Here is a 19,633-nt window from a genome sequence, read left to right as displayed (position 1 = left end):
AGCTCCGTGGTAGTAAGGTGCTGAGGGTGTAGCTCCGTGGTAGTAAGGTGCTGAGGGTGTAGCTCCGTGGTAGTAAGGTGCTGAGGGTGTAGCTCTGTGGTAGTAAGGTGCTTTACGGTGTTTCTACTCCCATGGGTCCCCTCTCCAGCAGAAAGGAAATACCAGAGCTGGTTTCTGGATTATTCTTCGGAAGCACTCAACACGTGCATCACTAGGAAGTAGGAGCTGCTTAGAAAAATGATCTGATGCGAGAATCTCACAATTAGGTATGTCCTCTAGCCAGACACTGAGGACTGCTATCTTTAAAGTGACCTAGGGCAGAAACTGATCGAACTTTATTTTATTTAATTTTTTAAAATAAAACAATTTGCCATGAAGCCCTGGCTAGTCTCAAACTCTTTATACCCCTGCCTTAATCTCTCCATGCCTCACCAGTGCTGGGGTTAGAGGCATTCACCCCCCTTCCTGGCTTAGTACAAAATCATTTTTGACCACATCCAGTAAGAAATGCCCTTTTTCTCTCCCCACTTTTTTCTTATCATTTCTCTGCTCTTGTCTTCCAAGTCCTATCAACAGGCTTTTGATTTGTTTTGTTTTTGACAGGGGTTTCTGTTCTTTCCCTTCTCGGAGGGCGTCTGAGGCTGATGTGAGAGGCCTAGAGAACACTGAGTCTGGGTTTCCTCACGTGTAGACAACGCTCACTGCAGACCTCCGTGTGCACAAATATGAGCACGTCACCTGATCACTGTATGCTGCCCGTCGCTCCAGCCAGAGCAGATTTCACAAATAAAGACAGAACGAATATTAAACAAATAATATGCTAATCTTAAAGTGGGACTAGGCCCCCTTGATATTTGGGACAAATTACACTAAAAAAAAAACTTGGTGAAGTTGTCTATTTTTTTTTTAATCTGGCTATTCTATCTATAAGGGATAGGACAATACAGACAGGAGAGGCTTTTAGCTGCGGTTTATTTATTTTTGTTTTAAGTGTATGAGTGTCTGCATGTATGTATGTGTTCCATGTATATGTCTTATGCTTGGGGATGCCAGAAGAATTGTGGAATTGAAGTTACAGAGGGTTTGTGAAGAACCATGAGAGTGTTGGGACTTTTGGGCCCTCTGCAAGAGCAGCAAGTGCTCTTGCCCCCAAGTGATATATCCAGTACCTATTTATATATTTCACATACTCATAGTAGGAAATCAGACAGAATTTTGATACAGGCTTCAGGGACAGAAACACTGTGAGTTGTGTAGTGAGACTGGGAAAGGAGTGAAATTGTACTCAATTTGTAATCAAGATCACTTGAAGGTAGTAGAAAAATAGACAGCTTGGATGGGGTTCTGTGTGTGTGTCCATGTGTGTGGGTGCGTGAGAGAGAACTTGGAATTAAGAATGCCACTGGGAACAGGCTTTGAGAGATAATGGCCATGTCCCTTGTCCTGACCGTTCTCCGTTTCCTGTGTGTGGTTCAATGCTATTGTTCGGCTTACTGCTCCTACTGACATGGCTTCCTTAATGTTACAGACACTAGCTCTCTGGAACCGTAAACCAAAGCAAACTCTTTCTTACGTTACTCTTGGTGATGCCGTTTTATTACAGCAACACAAGATAACCAATACAGCAGCCGCGGAGGAGTGAGTGGACACAAGAAGCATTCCTGTAGTCAACTGAGCCAATGGCGGTGAGCACGCGCTCTGCCAGCCTTAGTCACCTGAGTGCGGGGGTGACAGGTGTGAAATGTGACTCCTGACTCCTGGAGTCTGACGGCCCACTGAGGTCTCTCACCCTTTCGTTCACACTTCTGGAGATCACACTCCTTTCCCCTGAGCTCTGTTGGAAATTCTTTCTTAGCTTATGAACCTTGCTGGGAACAAAAAGGTGGCGAGCCTTTCGTGTAGTAAGAAGGTACGTTCGTCATATGTGGGGAAGGTGTTCTTTGAATTTTTCTAGAAATTACAAATGAATTTTCCATAGAAACCTGGACATAAGAGATAACTGTGTCCTATGGAAAAGATTCTACAAGAAGCCCCCGGGAAATTATTAAAAGTGGATTCCCAAGATTTTGTGGACATAGGGTGGAGCTCAGGGTTCCACAGTCATTTGTTAAAACTCCCCAGAATCACACTGTGGAAAAGTGTTTTGACAAAGTTTAGCATATAATCTAGCTTAGTATTGTATTAGTGAATTGTAATACATGACAGTAATATTAGTAATAACAGAGTATGAACACAGAGTAAGTTTAATTAGTCTTAGTTACTGTTCTATTGCTGTGAAGAGGCACCATACCAAAGTAACTTTTATAAGAAAGCATTTAACTGGGGACTTGTTTGCAGTTTCAGAGAATGGATTCATGATCTTCATGGCGGGAGCATGGCATGCATGGTGTTGGAGAAGTAGCTGAGAGCTTCTATCTGATCCACAGGATGGAGTAAGAGCAAGAATTGTGCCTGGTGTGAGATATTGAAGCCACGAAGCCTATCCCCAATGTCACATCTCCTTCCACAAGGCCACATCTCCCCCTCCTTCCCAAACACTTTACCCACGGGGAGTCAAGCATTCAAATGTAGGAATCTTTGGGGCTATTCTCCTTCAAATAATCACAATTGACATTAATAAAGGCCTTTTATTTTTATGTACTTATTTTCAAACTAAAATTCAGTCTATATACTTAGAGAAGAATTTTGGACCCCAGTGCCTTCCCACATTAGAGCCATGACTAATAAAAGTGCCACTTAGTGGCTAATGTTTGTGCTCCAAACAAGCTCATTAAAATTCTGGAGTTTCATTTTCCATTTCACCATCTTGAAGGACTAGTTTTAGGAAATGGCTGGAATGGTCCCTTTTCTGAAATGACCACAGCCTGCAAAACTTTGATTTCCCCATGTCTGAATCAGTTGGCCAGGACATAAGGCTGTTCTGTTACACAGCAATGTTTCCTGGGCCTGCTATCAGACTTTGCACAGTATCTGCTGCTCATTCATTACTCAGTCATTTAAACACCAAGTCAAGTTGAGAATTATTTCTTAAGTACCAACTACGACCAAGCCACTATCTTGAGGAATCTAAGATAGTTAGACTGGATTTTCTTTCTTTTCAAGGCTTGCTGTTTAATAGGGACCATATGCATCAATAGCTCTAATTAACGTGGAATTTTGAGATTTATAAAGACTATCCCATCATGATCCTGATCTCAGGGCTCTTAGAGCCTATTAGAAGAAACAGGAAACTGCAAGCACCATTCTAGACACAGGTTTGAGGAGCTAAGACACGTGTTTAGAAAATGAAATAATGGAAGATGGTAGCTGAGTTCCCAGGGTCTGTCTGCCAGAGCTATACAAAGAAAGCTGTGTTTCAGGTTCAGCACCCTCTGTCTTCCCATCTGCCACACCTCTGCATATTCTGGAATCAGAAGACAATGGCCAATACACAAGGTAACCAACTCAACTCATTTCCACATCCCTGACTGTCAACTGCAACCCAGCAGCTTTACGGGCTCACAATATGCTGAAAGAGTTGTTTTGCATATTGAAAACACTAAATTTATACAAGATGATACAGATTTGGCTTCACTATTTATTCAGGTTCAAGATATAATCAGGAATAGGCTTCATCCCATATACATAACAGCCATCTGATCCCATATGGGTCTGCCAGGTCCTCTAGCACAAGGTAATGCAGAAATTGTTTGATTATTGATTGGAAATGTGCTGAAGGTCTTAGAATTTCATAAAAAACATCATGTCAATAGCAAGGTTTAAAAGAGAACTTTTCCATTGCATGACAATAACCAAGGAAATTGTAAGGAGATGTCATACTTGTTCTTTGTACAACCAAACATCACTACATGCAGGAAGTAACCCAAACGGTTCTCAAAGGAATAAAATCTGGCAGATGGATGTTTTCCATTTTGTAGAATTTGGAAAACTAAAATATGTACACCACACCATTGATACCCATTGAACACTGAAAAGGCTGATTCAGTAATTATGCATTTATTAGAAGTTATGGTCATAATGGGTATACCTGCACAAATAAAGACAGATGGTGGTCCAGCATATGTCTCTAAGAAAATTAAACAGTTTTTTGCTTATTATACTATAAAGCTTATTACAGGTATACCACACAATCCTACAAGTCAGGTAGTAATAGAAAGATCGGATTGAACTATAAAGGATATGGTAAACAAACAGCAAGGGATAAAAAGAACCCCCAGAAATAGATTGCATGGTGCTTTATTAACCTTGAATTTTTAATGATAATGAGAAAGGAACAATAGTTAGGGAGAGAGAAAAAGGAGAGAGAGAGAGAGAAAGAGAGAGAGAGAGAGAGAGAGAGAGAGAGAGAGAGAGAGAGAGAGAATGGGTAATTTAAAAAACTTCTGAATTAAATCAGCTGGTATATTTCAAAGATGTGTTGACCTCAGAATGGAAACCAGGAGATGTGCTACATCAAGGAATGGGTTTTGCTCTTGATTCCACAGGAGAAGAAAAGCTATGGATACCATCAAAATTAATCAAGATTTGGTTTGAAAAGAGAAACCTCTTGATAAAGAGAAATGACAACTCATCCACAGAGGTGACAATCTTGCAGGTTGTAAGGAAACCTCATAAGGGTTGCGGCAGTGTTTTGTTTTTGTCTTTGCGGGAAAATGCCCGTCTTCAAAAAGTAAAGAGACCTTGGACATCTAGATGCCTAAAGAAGAAAAGATAGCTATCCAGACTCACCAAACAAAGAGAAATTTGACTTATGATATCAATATCTTCTACAGGGTAAAGTCTCATTACCTAAATATACATATTTCCCTACTCCTTAGTATAATGGTAGTTGTGACTCACTTAAAAGTCAAAGCTGGCTTTGGAATTGGACAGTGGCTCTCCTTCTCTAAATCCAAGCTTGTTGTTAAAAGAAAAATCCAGAGTTTCTGACTCCTATCAGGAGCCACCTGATGAGGGACAGAAGGAAGATAAAATCTAGTGACAAAGTTATCAAGATTCTGCTTTCAAAATCTCTCCTCATACCTATTTTTGTCTCTATTGTACCTTTCTTTGAATATATGTCTATTGAAATTAAACTTCCTGTTTGATATGAATTATGTCTCATGATGGGGGAGAGTCTTCTGTTTTGTGTTAATTTCATTGGTTAAATAAAGAGACTGCCTTGGCCCTTTAATAGGATATAAAATTAGGTAGGTGGAGTAAACAGAACAGAACGGTGGGAGAAAGAAGCCGAGTCAGGAATCGCCATGATTCTCCCACCCGACACAGCCGCAGGTTAAGATCTTCCCTGGTAAGCCACCTCGTGGGCTACACAGATTATTAGAAATGGGTTAGATCAATATGTAAGAGCTAGCCAATAAGAGGCTGGAACTAATGGGCCAGGCAGTGTTTAAAAGAATGCAGTTTCCGTGTAATTATTTCGGGGCATAAGCTAGTCAGGCAGCCGGGAGCTGGGGCTGCAGGAATGTAGCCTGCAGCTTGTATCACAACAGTCTCAGTTTTCCACAGTAAACAATAAATTTTCCTATAGCAATCTTTGAAGTTTCCAGGAAGATGATGGTGCCCCACAACAATGACTCCACCTGGTTCATATGATGCTATTCAGCTGATAGCACCACTTAAAGATCAGCTTTGGACTACAGACTGCTCAGAACAATTTCAAGGTGGCTAATTGAGATGATCCAGTCTTGCAGACTACTTTACTTAGGACTTGAGACAAGCCCTGCACTTTCTTATGATGCACTGACTGAATAATACAGCTATCTCTCCCAGGACTTAACAATCAACCCAAATTTTTCTTTCAGGATCCCCTAAAGATACCATCACTTCCAGATAGCAGGAACTAAATTTAAGAATGTGATGCCCACATTCCCAAGAGGTAGGATGGGTGGTTTTTGGTTGTTCAAAGGATTAGGGATATTACAGATATTATATGATAAAAGGATAGATTATTGAATCTACTTTGAAAAGAAAAATGGAGGATATAGATATGATAAGATTAAAAGGTAGATTATTAAATCTACTTTTAAAAAAGCAACTATCAGTTTTAAATGTTTTACACTGGATTTGACTTTTGTATATTGTATACAAATTTTGTATATTGATACCAATTTGAGATTAATTTTGTTAAAGCATACTGTACATACATTTTTAATCTTGTTCAAGGTATTGTACCTATATAACTCATTTAACAATATAGTACAAATTTCTATTCCTTGAAATTATTCTTACTAACTGTTTAGGAAAATAGGAAAATATAGGTTAGTAGTTAATCACCTAGTATAATCAAACTTGTAGGTATGTTTTCAAAGTCAAACAAAGTTATATTTTAGATAGATAGGTCATCTTCAAACACTTTAGAGAGCTACAGAATATGGCATTTAAAAGGTTTTAATAACCTAGGTTACTCCTTTTTATGACAATGAGACATATCTGCTCCTGGCAGTACCAATATACTTCAGAGGAGATTATGGGTATGGAAGAAACTCCACATGGAGTTTACTTTCTTTGTGGCAAAAGTAAGCCACTGGGGGAAGAAAATGGCCCTACCTCAACTGCTGACATTATGCTGTCCTAATTAGACAAGCAGAACACAAAATATCCTGCTTCACAGATAGTCTGTTGGATATGCTAGGCCTGTAGGCTGAATATAGATGCCTCAGCATTGCAGAGGAACTTTGGGTGGCTGTCCATGCAGCATCTGTTTCTGTCATTTCTCACATTTTTTTTGGAAGTCACTTGTTTGTACTACCTGCTTACTTAGTTCATATTATCTCCTTCTTGGGTCTCTGGGGGAGTTGAAGACTAGATAGTTGTAGTTTCCTTTGTTTACCTTTCACAGAAAGCAAATTATGATAGAAAGTAAATTAAGTACAAGACTTTGGACTCAACAAGGTAGGATAAATATGGAATATTTTCTCTCTGAATTTGTCAAATGCAAATGGACTAGATATTGTTGGTATATTTATTGCCTATATATTATATATAGCTATTATACTTATTGTATATAGATTTTCTTATATTTTATAGCATTCTTTTTATTTTAGACAAAAAGGAGAAATGTGGTGGCATTTCACTTGTATTTTAATAGCTAAAACTTGCCTGAGGATCAGGAAAGTAAAACAGCCACAGTGGCCAGCCTTACAGACCAGGCAGCAATGACACACACCTTTAATCCCAGTAGCCACACTAGTTTTCCATAGAAACCGGTGGTAGTGGTGTGCACCTTTAATTCCAGATCTAAAGAGAATTATGAAACTGTAGGAGATAGCTCTCAAACTCAGTCTCATTCTGAGATTCCTGGAGACAGGATCACCATTTTTAGACTGAAGTTGAGGTAAGAGCTGTTTTGCTTTTTGGATCTTCAGGTTGGACCCTAATTTCTCTCTCTGAGTTTTTATTAATTGTGCTTCAGTTCCAGAATAGGAAAGAGAAACTCCCAGTCTAAAGATGAACAGGGTTTTGCACTGTGGGATTAGACATTCCTCTTCCTTGTTCTATAGATGGATGACTGTACAATAAAAGTCAGTAATGGCTTTAAAAGGGAGCAGGAAAGAATGGATATATATCTCTTTCTTTTTTTATTTTTTTATTTTTATTATTATTTTTTATTGGATATATATCTCCTTGTAATATTGTCTTGTATGTTTTTTTGTCTTTATTCCAATAAATTGTGCTGGTTTATTTTCTGTTTCTTTTTTTTACTCCCCATTAAAGTTTGGTTCTATGATCAGTGCTTAGTTTTTTTCCTCTGATTGAACCCCCTTTCCAGATTTAAAGTAACTTCCTGACCTGTGTTCTTCCTCTGACATGCTTATCCCAGTCCTACTTGATAGTGTTTATGCCCAGAAGTATCTGACCAGTTCATTCTGCTTGGCCTTTCACTGAAGGATTCAGATTTCTCGTCTACTAGCCCATCCTGTCTCTCTTGGTACTGTTTCAACAGGCAGTAGCAGCAGCATTAATAGTGACAGTAACAGTAAGAACAGTGCAACAAAATTAAGTGAGCCATAGTGAGAGAAACCGCTATACCTGCTTCACCTGGTCTTATTCTATTTCCATGTCTCAGAAGAAAAAGAATATGATTATCTGCACCTTACAAATAGGAAATTGGGGAATGAATCACTAAACACGATAGGCCACCCACCTAGTAAGTGTTAGAATGAAGATTTGCCATGAGGCTGGCGAGACTTCTTGGGTCGGGGGGTAAGAGCACATGCAGCAAAGTTTGATGACATGAGTTCAACCCCAATCCTCCCAGAAAGGAAGGAGAGAAGAGACTCCTGCTAGGTTTGTGTTGTCTCTGACCCCCACACTCACTCTGTAGGATGTGTCTGCATCCCCATAAGAAAACAGATAAATGTAGTAAAAAAAAAATTAAGGATTAACAAACAAACAAACAAATAAACAGATAATTGAAAAGTTTCACCAAGGATTTTTGAATCCGTATTCCAAACTCAGTTTCCCATTTTATGAAGTGTGAATGAGTAGTGAGACAGGGATGAGGAGCTGAATGTGTGTCTCTTCCTAGTCTAGTTTCTCCAGTCATCTTATTTGATTTTTGTATGCTTAAAAACATCCACAAATTATTTGACACTCTTTTCATTGAGACAAAGGTCTATGTCTTTTCTTTTTTAACCTGGGCTGATCTTAGCAACGAGCGTCCACCACTACTAAGAGCAGGAATGTGTGACTTCTGTTGTGTCAGAGGTGATGCAGACCACATCTGAACACTTAATCTTGGACCCTAGTAACATGATTGTGAGGAAGGCAAACATTCGTGTGGTCGGATCCCAGTTGAGGCCAAGCCACCCACCAGGCAGGGAGTGAGCAAGCCTTCTAGTCCCTAGCCTGTTAACGTCACCAATTGTTTTCTCTTGCTGTGGAGATAAGCTCTACCACCAAGTTTGGGGTTTGTTTAGACTGAATTTCACATTTATAAGTGAAATAAAAAATAGCTATTTTGGCCACTAAGTTTGGGGTGGCTAGTTGTTATACACAACACATAACTGGGAGTGTCTGGGATCTTGGCATCCTTTGTGCATCTTACACATGGGAATTGGGCACCAAAGGTAAAGTTATTTGTTCAAGGTCATGTTGTTTTTATTTCTATTCATTGTTGCTGCTTCAAAACTTAGTAAATGTAAGGGTATATTATAAGAATTGATTGAGGTATTATTATGACAGCCCTGATTAGGAACATCTCAAACCTGACTGAAAAGGAGATGTGTGCCCACAATACCTACTTCGTCAGAAAGGAGCCACTATATTTCGTGTGTTTCTAAGAAAAAAATGGAACCGAAGAACTTTCATTGGGAAACCCATACCAACAACTGAGACATCAGAGAAATAAGTTGTCAGTTTAAGAGAAAATGAGGATATTAGTTTACCATGTGTAGGACAGTAAAAGTGTAACATTCTGTTACATACAATTTATTTTATAAATAATAACTTCTTTGTGCTTATATTTAAATTTATAATCTTGGCACTATTTGATGGTGGAAACTATATCTCTAGAATTTGAATAGTGAACTGCATTTGGTCAGATTTGCAGTGTTAATTATTCTACTCATGTGGGACACGTTCATACACACACTCAGAAAAGAAATATAACAAACTACCTCCATCACCACCATCATCAACACAAACCTAAAGCAAGGAGTTTAATTTAAAGAGGTTCAGAGTAGTGCTTCATGAGACTTCTGCTGCAAAAACAAACACTTGCTGCAAAAGATTCAGAATAACTAAGAGAACTCTAATCAGCCTGACCATTATTATAGGACAACATTGAGAGTTATATGCCATAGAGTGTAATATCCTTGTTTATTTCAGTCATATCAAAAGGGGTATAATTGTTTTCATCTTAGAGTCAATAAAGTAGAACAATTTAGATATGAGAACCTGGGAATGGAAACTAAGGAGATGTTTATTGATCAAAGAATCATTGACCGTTATGTTAGGTGCAGTATTATGTGAGTTGCCACAGTGGGGTGTATGAACAGTTCTGAGTGCATATCGATTGCCATTAAGACTTGTGCATATTTCCGAAGGCTTTTGTAACCAATACCATGGATCCGGTGGCTTAAAACATCACGAATCTATTCTTTCTGAGCTGGAGTCCAAGGGTCAGAGATCCAGGTGTTGCTAGTGCTACCATCCCTTTGATGGTCTTTTCTTGTCTTTCTTTACTTCTGATTACTCAGCTCTTCTTTGGTTTATATTTTAAGTGTTTCTGTTTATTCAACTGTCACTGGAGTTTATGTCCGTGTTCACATGACATTTCTCTCTTCTTATAACTATTGTAGTTATATTGCATTAAATCTTACTCTAAGAGCCTTCACTTGATTACTTTGCCAAGATCCTGTGATAGTTGATGTTGTCAACTTGACATGATCTAGAATTACCCGGGAGACAAAACTCCGTGTATGTCTGTGAGGGGTGTCTAGACTGGTTAACTAAGGGAAGAAAACACACCGTAATTGTGAGCAGCACCATTCCATGGGCTGGGGTAGCAGACTGGATAAGAAGGAGGATGTAAATGTAAAGCCAGCTTTCCCTACAGTCTGTTTCCTGACTGCAGATAAAACATGTCTGCCTGTCTCATGCTCCTATCCATAGCCATGATTTCTCAGCTGTGATGGATAGCACTGGAATGCAGTTCTATTTCCAGATAAAGTTGTAGGTACTGGGGAGTAAGACTTCAATATACATTCTTGCTATGTGTCATTCAACTCATAACACAATGTTTTAGTCCATTTACTGCATTCTGTAGTAGACAGTATAGTCCATATACTGTAACTGTAATATATTATAACAGAAAATCACAGACTAGACAGTTTATAAACAACAGGAGCTGATTTACCTTACGGTTCTGGAAGCTGGAAAGTCTAGGAACATGTTGCTAGAATATGGTGATAGATTCTGTGCTATACCATGACATGGTGGAAGGCCAGGTGAAGAAGCATGAGATAGACAGAAATGAAAGAGACTTATACTTAGTAACATACCTCAAATAATAAAATTATCAATATGATTATTGATAATAATAGCAATCCCTTTATTAATGCACTACTCTCATGGTCTTTTAAAACTCTCACTTCTTGATACTGTGACAAGGACATTAGATTTCAGCATGAGGTTTAGAAAGACTTTTTAAATCATAGCTCACACAGTAACTGTTATGTGTGAAGTGACTCATTTCTACCTCCCAAGTGGAATCGCTCACCTTTTACTTCCTATGCTCACACTTCTGCTTCTGAAGCCATAATCTCAGCCATTGTGGAGTGCTCAAAGTCTCATAGGTCCAGGCCACAGGATACTTTACATCTCTCTCAAGAACCATTTTCTTTAGAGGTGCCTGTCCTGAATCTGCAGGTATGGTTAGCAGCTTTTGCCTAAGGTCTGTTGACATTCTTATTCTGCAACATTGCCTCTACTACTTTATCTGTATCTTTATCAGAACTTTTTTAAAATTGATTTTTATTGATCTCTCCATTTTCCTCTGTTCCCCTCTCTGCCTCTCCCCTTCCTCCTTCACCCCTCTCCCAAGGTCCTCATGCTCCCAATTTACTCAGGAGATCTTGTCTTTTCCTACTTCCCAGTAGATTAGATGTATGTCTCTCTTAGGGTCCTCATTGTTGTCTAGGTTCTCTGGGATTGTGATTTGTAGGCTGGTTTTCTTTGCTTTATGTTTAAAAACCACCTATGAGTGAGTACTTGTGATAATTGTCTTTCTGTGTCTCACTCAAAATAATGTTTTCTAGCTCCATCCATTTGCCTGCAAAATTCAAGATGTTATTATTTTTTTCTGCTGTGTAGTACTCCACTGTGTAAATGTACCACATTTTCCTTATCTATTCTTCAGTTGAGGGGCATTTAGGTTGTTTCCAGGTTCTGGCTATGACAAGTAATGCTGCTATGAACATAGTTGAGAACATGTCCTTGTGGCACAATTGAGCATCCTTTGGATATATACTCAAAAGTGGTATTACTGGGTTTTAAGGAAGGTTGTTTCCTAATTTTCTGAGAAATCACCACACTGACATCCAAAGGGGTTGTACCAGCTTTCATTCCCACCAGCAATGCAGGAGTGTTCCCTTTACCCTGCAACCTCTCCAGCATAAGTTGTCATCAGTGTTTTTGATCTTGGCCTTTCTTACAGGTGTAAGATTGGATCTCAGAGTTGTTTTGATTTTCATTTCTCTGATGGCTAAGGATGTTGAGCATTTCATTAAGTGTCTTTTAGCCATTTTAGATTCCTCTGTTGAGAGTTCTCTGCTTAGGTCTGTACTCCAATTTTTTATTGTATTATTGTTTTTTTGATGGTCAACTTCTTGGGTTCTTTGTGTATTTTGTAGATCAAACCTCTGTTTTATGTGGAGTTTGTGAAGCTCTTTTGCCATTCTGTAGGCTGTTTTGTCTTATTGACCATGTTCATTGCTTTACAGAAGCTTTTCAGTTTCAGGAGGTCCCATTTATTAATTGTTTCTCTCAGTGTCTGTGCTACTGGGGTTATCTTTATCAGAACTTTATCCTGGACTATGAAGTGATTGAAGGCAGAACATTCTGGTCTAATATTTAGTATTGACTATGAGTATTGTGAAGGAAATTTGGCAGAACAGAGATGCCAATATATGGAAGAAGTAAAGTATTCCTTGGATTGTGTATGTATGTGGCTGAGATAGGAAGCTAGTTTCAGGAAAAATATTTTGAGTCTAAATTGAAAGGATCATGGTTTTAAAAAAGTGATAGGAAATGGAGCATGGTAAATCTTTTAAGAGGTGTGTTTTATTTTTTTCATTCCTAGTTCTTAGTATGGTGCCTGAAATTAAAAAGTTAATAAGTTCATCTCTACCAGCTGCAATACATAGTGCATGTTTCCATGTCTCCATGACGGTGCTTCTACTGATAAAGTAAAGAGACAATGGAGAGGGGATGGAGAGATGGTTAACTAGTGAAGAGCACTTGCTGCCTGCCCTTCCAGAAGACCTGAATTTGTTTCCTATTATCCATGTCAGTCAGCTCATAATTGTCAAAAACTCCAGCTCCTGAATACACACAGCAGGATGGACACACACACACACACACACACACACACACACACACACACACACAATTCTTAAAGGAGGAAAGGCCGTAAAGTAACTCACTTGAAGACTTGGAAGATAAAATCTTCAACTTCAACTATGATGATTTGAAAATTAGAATAGTATCTAATGAGGGAACTTCAGCAGCCAGGTCTAGGAGTTTAGACCTTTAGAGAAGTGTCTCAGTTACTTTACTGTCACTGCAACAAAAAAAAAACATGACCAAGGAAACTTACAAAATGTAGCATTTAATTAGGTCTTGCTTAAATGGTCATCATGGCAAGGAGCATGGCAGCAGGCAGGCAAGGTGGCTTGAGCAACAGATTGCATGTTGAGACAACAACCATGAGGGAGTGGGGGAGAGAATAGTGTGGGCTCTTGAAAACCCAATGGCTTACCTCTTCCGCCTAGGCCACGCCTCCTAGTCCTTCCCAATCAGTTCCATCAACTTTGAACCAGATAGTCAAGCATGAGTTTATGAAGAACATCCTCATTGACATCACCACAACTAGAAGATCACAAGTACCTATCGGGGGATTGTCAATGTGGAAAACATAGACGTAGATTAGTTTCTAGAGAAATTGAATATAGAGTAAAATGTAAGTGAATATAAGAGACAACAATCGAATCAGAGAAGGAAATAAAAAAATCGTCACAGAGGGGGTCATCTGGTTCACAGTACTGCCACGGAATTCAAGAGAGGAAATAACTGAAATATCATTAACTGGTTCAAATTATGTAAAGATAGAGAATAGCGAGAAAAATTCAACAGTTGAAGCTTCAGATGGAGTCATCTTCCAAGAGAAATAGCTCAGTGGAGTATAAGCAGAACCGATCTATTCTCGTGTGTTTAACAAGTGCTTTGGTGGCAGTTCAGCCACAAAGACAGGAGTTCTCTACTGACCATGCTTAGTAAAAAAAGAAGAGAAATGGAGTACAAGGTTGGAAAGTCAGTAGGATCAACAAAACCTACTGATGTACTTCTGAATGTGATGTATATTTTTAATAAGTTTAGTGTTTAATAACATGGATGTTTAACTTCCAATTCAGGATGGAGTTGAAACAGTGAAGGCAGTTAAGTTACAGGGCCAGAAAAGTTCTATGGCTTTTGGCTTAGAGGAGGGTCCTCTTAGGTCTAGAGCCTGGTGGCTGGCATCAGGAAAGGGAGGTGGAGGTGCAGAATCAGGAGGAATACACACAGTGCAGAGGAAATGGTTCAGTTAGGGAGCAGAATCGCATCTGGGAACAGAGATTGCTCTACTTTTGGGCCATTGTGACAGTGACAATTTCTCAAAGACATGCTTTAAGAGGAGAAAAATTATTTTGGTTCCTGGTTTCTGTCTATCAAGATAAGAAAGGTGTGGCAGTTCATCTTAATTTATCGTGGCAGGAGCATAGCATTGAGGCTGTTCACATCATGGTAGACCAAAATGTAGAGAACCAGTAGGACATGGCCCAGGGATGGCATATTCTAAGAACTCCCCCCTCCCACTCTCTAGTAGTTTACTTCTTTCTCCTAGGCCCTGTCTTCCAAAGTTTATAGAACTTCTCCAAAAAGACCTACCAGCTGGGGTCAAATGCTTAGACCATGAGCCTGTGGAAGGATTTCAGATTCTTCCGGTCATGTGTAAAACATATGAGAAGCAACAGTTTAGGGGAGGAAAGTTGATTTGGGCTCACAACTTCAGGTGGCTCCATTGGTGACAGAACATACGGCAGGCAGCTGCTCTCCTCACAGCACCTGACAAACAGAGAGCAGAGCGCAAGCCTATATTGGTGGGCTCCCTCTTCTGCTCTTGTCCCATACGGGACTCCTAGCCATTGTGTTGTGGGAATTTGTTCCGATAAGCAAGTGAACGGTATTGGGGTGACTTAGCCCTCTGGGAGATGTCTTCTCTGGGCATGTGACTGGATAAGAACTGAGAACGAAGATCGCACGCCTTCTCTGGGGCGGTGAAGGAACTGGCAGGGCTACAGTTTGGAGTCCCCCTTGGTTCCTCAGGATCGAGGTTAAGGTGCAGCACGGGAGAGCTGGTTCCCCAGCGGGATGGGTGGAGCAGCTGGGGAAGTGACTCGGACTCCTCCATCTGTCTTGTAATCATTGTGCACGGATTTGATATTATAAAGGTAAAACAGTCTTCAGAATTCCCTCATTACCATCGGATGGTGCTGCTCACATTCTTGGAGTGTTTCCCCCTTACTTCATGTGCCACTTGCCTCTCGCCTGTATAAACACCGTTTCAAACACTTCCCAAAGCGTTATTTCCTAATCTCCTGTGTATCTCTCAACCTAATCACCAGTGGACAACCAAAATTAACCATAGAAAGTGGGGACCAAGCTTCTGCATTTACAGAAGATGCAGCTGAGGTTCAGAAAGGAAGCTTGGGACTTTTGGGTCCTAGAGAAAACCCACTTGCACTGTTTGAAAGAGCTGTAGTGTCGGCTTCCCATTTCTTCCGGCTGTAAGGAGTCTCACGTCACCGCTGCTGATCTCCAGGACTGGTTTGTAGACGAGGCATTAGCGTCACTTCACTCAAGGGTGCTGCAGACCAGAGAGTTGAATAGCACACATTCCAGGAGAGTAGTTTTCTTCTCAGACAATTTCTTGAACTAATTTGACTGTTTAGCTAATAGGGGTGGAGAAATGTAGATCCTGGTTGTTGCTTCCCCAGGGTCATCATTAGCCAGACCAGCTGGCTACCAAGCTAACAAGCCCGTGGCTATAGATGCCAACCTCACTGAAGAAAGATGGATTATACAGATAAACCTCTTTTCAACTTCGTTTGCTGAAAGGATGCCTTGGCCCTTTGAATTAGCTCTTGCAGATATATCAGATTGAATCACTTAATCTTCTCAGTCAATACTTCATCACAGTTTGCTTAAATGTCCTCTCCTTTGTGACTTGCTTGGGACTGCTGAGACAGTGGTACATACTGTGGTTCCTACACGTGAAGGCTTTTGCCCTGTGTATATTCAATATGCTTCACTTTCTACCTGTAGAAGAAGTCACGACACAGTAACCGAGATGGAGGAAAATGGTCTACAATGCTGGGCATCTCTTTACTGAAGGGGTTTAGGATGCTGAGACAAATAGGGAGTTGGGAGTTTGATGGAAAACTATTTATCTGTATGCAAATATTGATTTTCTTCTCCAAAAATATATTTTTCCTTCACTGAAGTTTGAATCTATGCCTCGTGTGACAGAGATGAATATGTATGTAGCGTGCATGTACATGACATATATATATGTGTGTGTGTGTGTATATATATATATATATGTCAGAATTCATTAGCCATACTTAGAAAACACATGCACATAGACAAAAGATGCCAGAGTTGATGGAGAGGGAGAAATATGTGACAAAGGCTTTGAAATAATGACTCAGTTTTTGAAGCGGTTTGTGAGCTGTTTTCCTCTGACCTTACCTTTTGTCTCCTACCCTGCCATGCAGTTTTGACATTATTATTCTATTCAGCACCACGAAACCCGAGGCAGTCCATTTAGAAATCTCTCTTAACATATTAAACTGAATAGCAAATAGATAATTTCAGTCATAACTCACAGCCAATAACAACCTTCCAGAAACCAGACTCTCAGAACCTTTGAAGCCTTCCTCTTTAACTACAGAATTCCAGAGGATATTAAAATCAAATTCAGGAAGTTCTGTGGGTGGTAGAGGCGAGGAAGCGTTTCAAGGTTGTTCAAAAATCATAAATCTAGGCGTAGAGCTGTATTTCGGGTGTGGGGGCAGAATGTGCCACTCCTTGTTCTGAACAGTAGGCAAAAATGACTCCCAGCTACGCTGTCTTCTGGGGACCCTCTGTTGTCACAAGACACTGGGAAACAGAAGGCATATAGAGAAAAAGAAAGGAGATCAGAGCAAGGGCACCAATAAAAGACTGCGGAATGATAGACTCTACAACAGTTATATGTTCGGAGAGTTCGCAGTCTAGAAAAGAAGTTACAGGCTTATTGACGGGAAAGAGTTCAGCTAGATTATCTGAAAAATAAGTTCTTCCGTTTAAAAAAACTTAAAAATAAAACTCATTCTTTATTAAAATATCTAATAACTCCTTCTGCCAAGATTTAGATTCATCTGCTTTGTTAGCCAAGTCAAAATTGTCATGAATTTACATGAACCAGCATGACACCGTCCCCTGGGGTGCAATCATTCTTGACTGAGAAGAATATAGCTGGGTATTTACTTTTAAGAGACTATAATTTCTTTATCCTTAATTTTATATGCCTTAATCATCTTTCCTCTAAACCCTTCAAAGTTCATCACATAATAAAAATTTGGGCTTGGTTCTTACCTATGATTATCCCAGGATCATCTCTTTCATTTTGAATTCTGAGAAAACGTTGAATACACGAAAACGGTTTCCAACCTTCACAGAATATGCGATGGCAAAGCTCACTTGTACAGCAGAAGGTTAGAACTGAAGTCTCTGCCAAGACACAGACTCATGTCTGCCGCTGCATTCTGAGAGCACACGTAGTTCCTGTGCCCAGTGTTCCAAGCAGCAGGCAAGGAACTGGCTACACAATTCTGGAACTGCTCACCCGCACAAAGGTCATCAAGGGATGGAGAAGATGACTTCAATATTTACAGGAATTTCTTCGGGGAGAGCTTTGCTAAGTCTTACCTTCTCCTTTTAGGGGGTAGTTAGGCAAGTATTTCTTTCTTCTTCTGAGATCAAGAGACAGGAGATTCGCAGATGGCACAGGGAGCTTGGTATGTGTCCTCTGTGGCTGGCTGGTAACTGATGATTATTACAGGGGAAACCTATGCGGCAGGACCAGTCTGCTAACTGCTCTGACCACAGGAACGGGGAGGTGGCTGTGCTGCCTTGTCTCTCTGTCCAGTATTTCCTGAGCAAGAATACTGAGAATATTTGCCACAGAACAGATGTGGGACATGCAGGGGACAGCTACCCCAGTTGATGTGGGCCATGAAAGGGAAAGCTACCCTAGACTCTGAGACGCAACTGTTACTAGGGTCTATTTCTTTCTCTCTTTTTCTGTTTCTCAGCATAGCTTTTCTCAGTCCTAGTCTTCATAATGCCAGAATGATTGCAATTGATCCCTTGAGCAAATCCTTCTAGATGGAACAGATGCCCATGTGAGTAATAGCAGAGTCACACAAGAGGAGGAAGGGTGTGGCTGCCAGGTAGGCCAGCTATTAATGGTCTATGCACTTAGCATTCCTCTAGTTCTTATGTTACATAGCAGAGTTGTAGACTTGTTTAACCTACATTTGCTATTTTGTATCCATTGACGTGCCTTTTCCAGCTAGGGTTTTATTATAGCCGCTATGTTATTCTCTTCTGATGTGTATCTGAGTCTTTATTAAAGCTTCCAGAGGTAAGGGCAGTCATGCAGTGCTTTTTCTCCTGTGTCTAGCTTGTTTCATAAAATTATAAGGTCACCTAGGTCCATCCACTTTGTGGCAAATGACAAGAGGGCTCTCATTTTAAGGTTGGAGAATATTCCATCATATATGCTTATAATACACATCTGCAATGTATGTCATCTCTATGTGGTATATAGAGAAATATAAAGAAAATATGACACATATATGTGATATGTACACCAGCCACAGTCTGTCCATGGACACTTAGTTTATTTCCACAAATCTTACTACCGTAAATAATGATATAATGAACACAGGAATGAGGTACCCTTCCAGCTGGAGGAGAGTGCAGCTCCTGTGGGTATGAACACAGCAGAGGGTCCTTTCTTCACACACCCTTGTCAACGCTTGCTAGCTCATCTGGGTTGTTGTTGTTTAGATAGATGTTACTGTTGCCAAGGCTGCATTTACTATCATCCTGACTCACTCTGCTAAATCCTGGGATTAGGGACATGTGTCACCAAACCTGGCTTTCTTGTGTTTTATAAAGCAGTCTTCACTGGTGGAAGGTAATCTCTCATATTGGTTTTTTTCCTCCTTAGTTCAGACTCAGTTTGGAAATGTTACTGAAAAATGGGACTGTTCCTTAGCTTCTCTTTCTCTGTTCAGAATTGTGTAAAGAAATGTTACCGATCCTTATATATTGGTTTTGTAACTGGCAATGTTACTGGGTTTCTGTTTGGTTCTAACATAAAATTTTTGGTAGGACTTTTGTAGGATTTGGTAGGAATTGTAGCAATAGCAAATGACAATAATTTCTCTTCCTTTTTCTCTGATTTTGCTGTCTTTTTGTTTCTTTTCCTTATCTGATTGCTTCTGCTAGTACTTCTGGTGAGATGTAAAATGGAAATGACAAACTGACCTTTCTGTCTTAACTAGCATCTTGGCAGAGAAACCTTCCTTTGTTCTCCACTGAATATGGCACTATCTCTGACTGCTTCTTGACCAACAACTCCAAGGGAAGTTTCCCATGCCACCTCAATGCGGTGAGTCTCGAGCTGCCTTTGAGAGTGAGCTGCAGTGCTCACAGTAGCCTGTTACCTTGGGGTGAGAGTGAGCTGCAGTGCTCACAATAGCCTGCTATCTAGGGGTGAGAGTGAGCTGCAGTGCTCACAATAGCCTGTTATCTAGGG

Source organism: Microtus ochrogaster, chromosome 26, assembly GCF_000317375.1.
Source record: "Microtus ochrogaster isolate Prairie Vole_2 chromosome 26, MicOch1.0, whole genome shotgun sequence".
Lineage (NCBI taxonomy): Eukaryota > Metazoa > Chordata > Mammalia > Rodentia > Cricetidae > Microtus > Microtus ochrogaster.
This window is presented reverse-complemented; position numbering follows the sequence as displayed.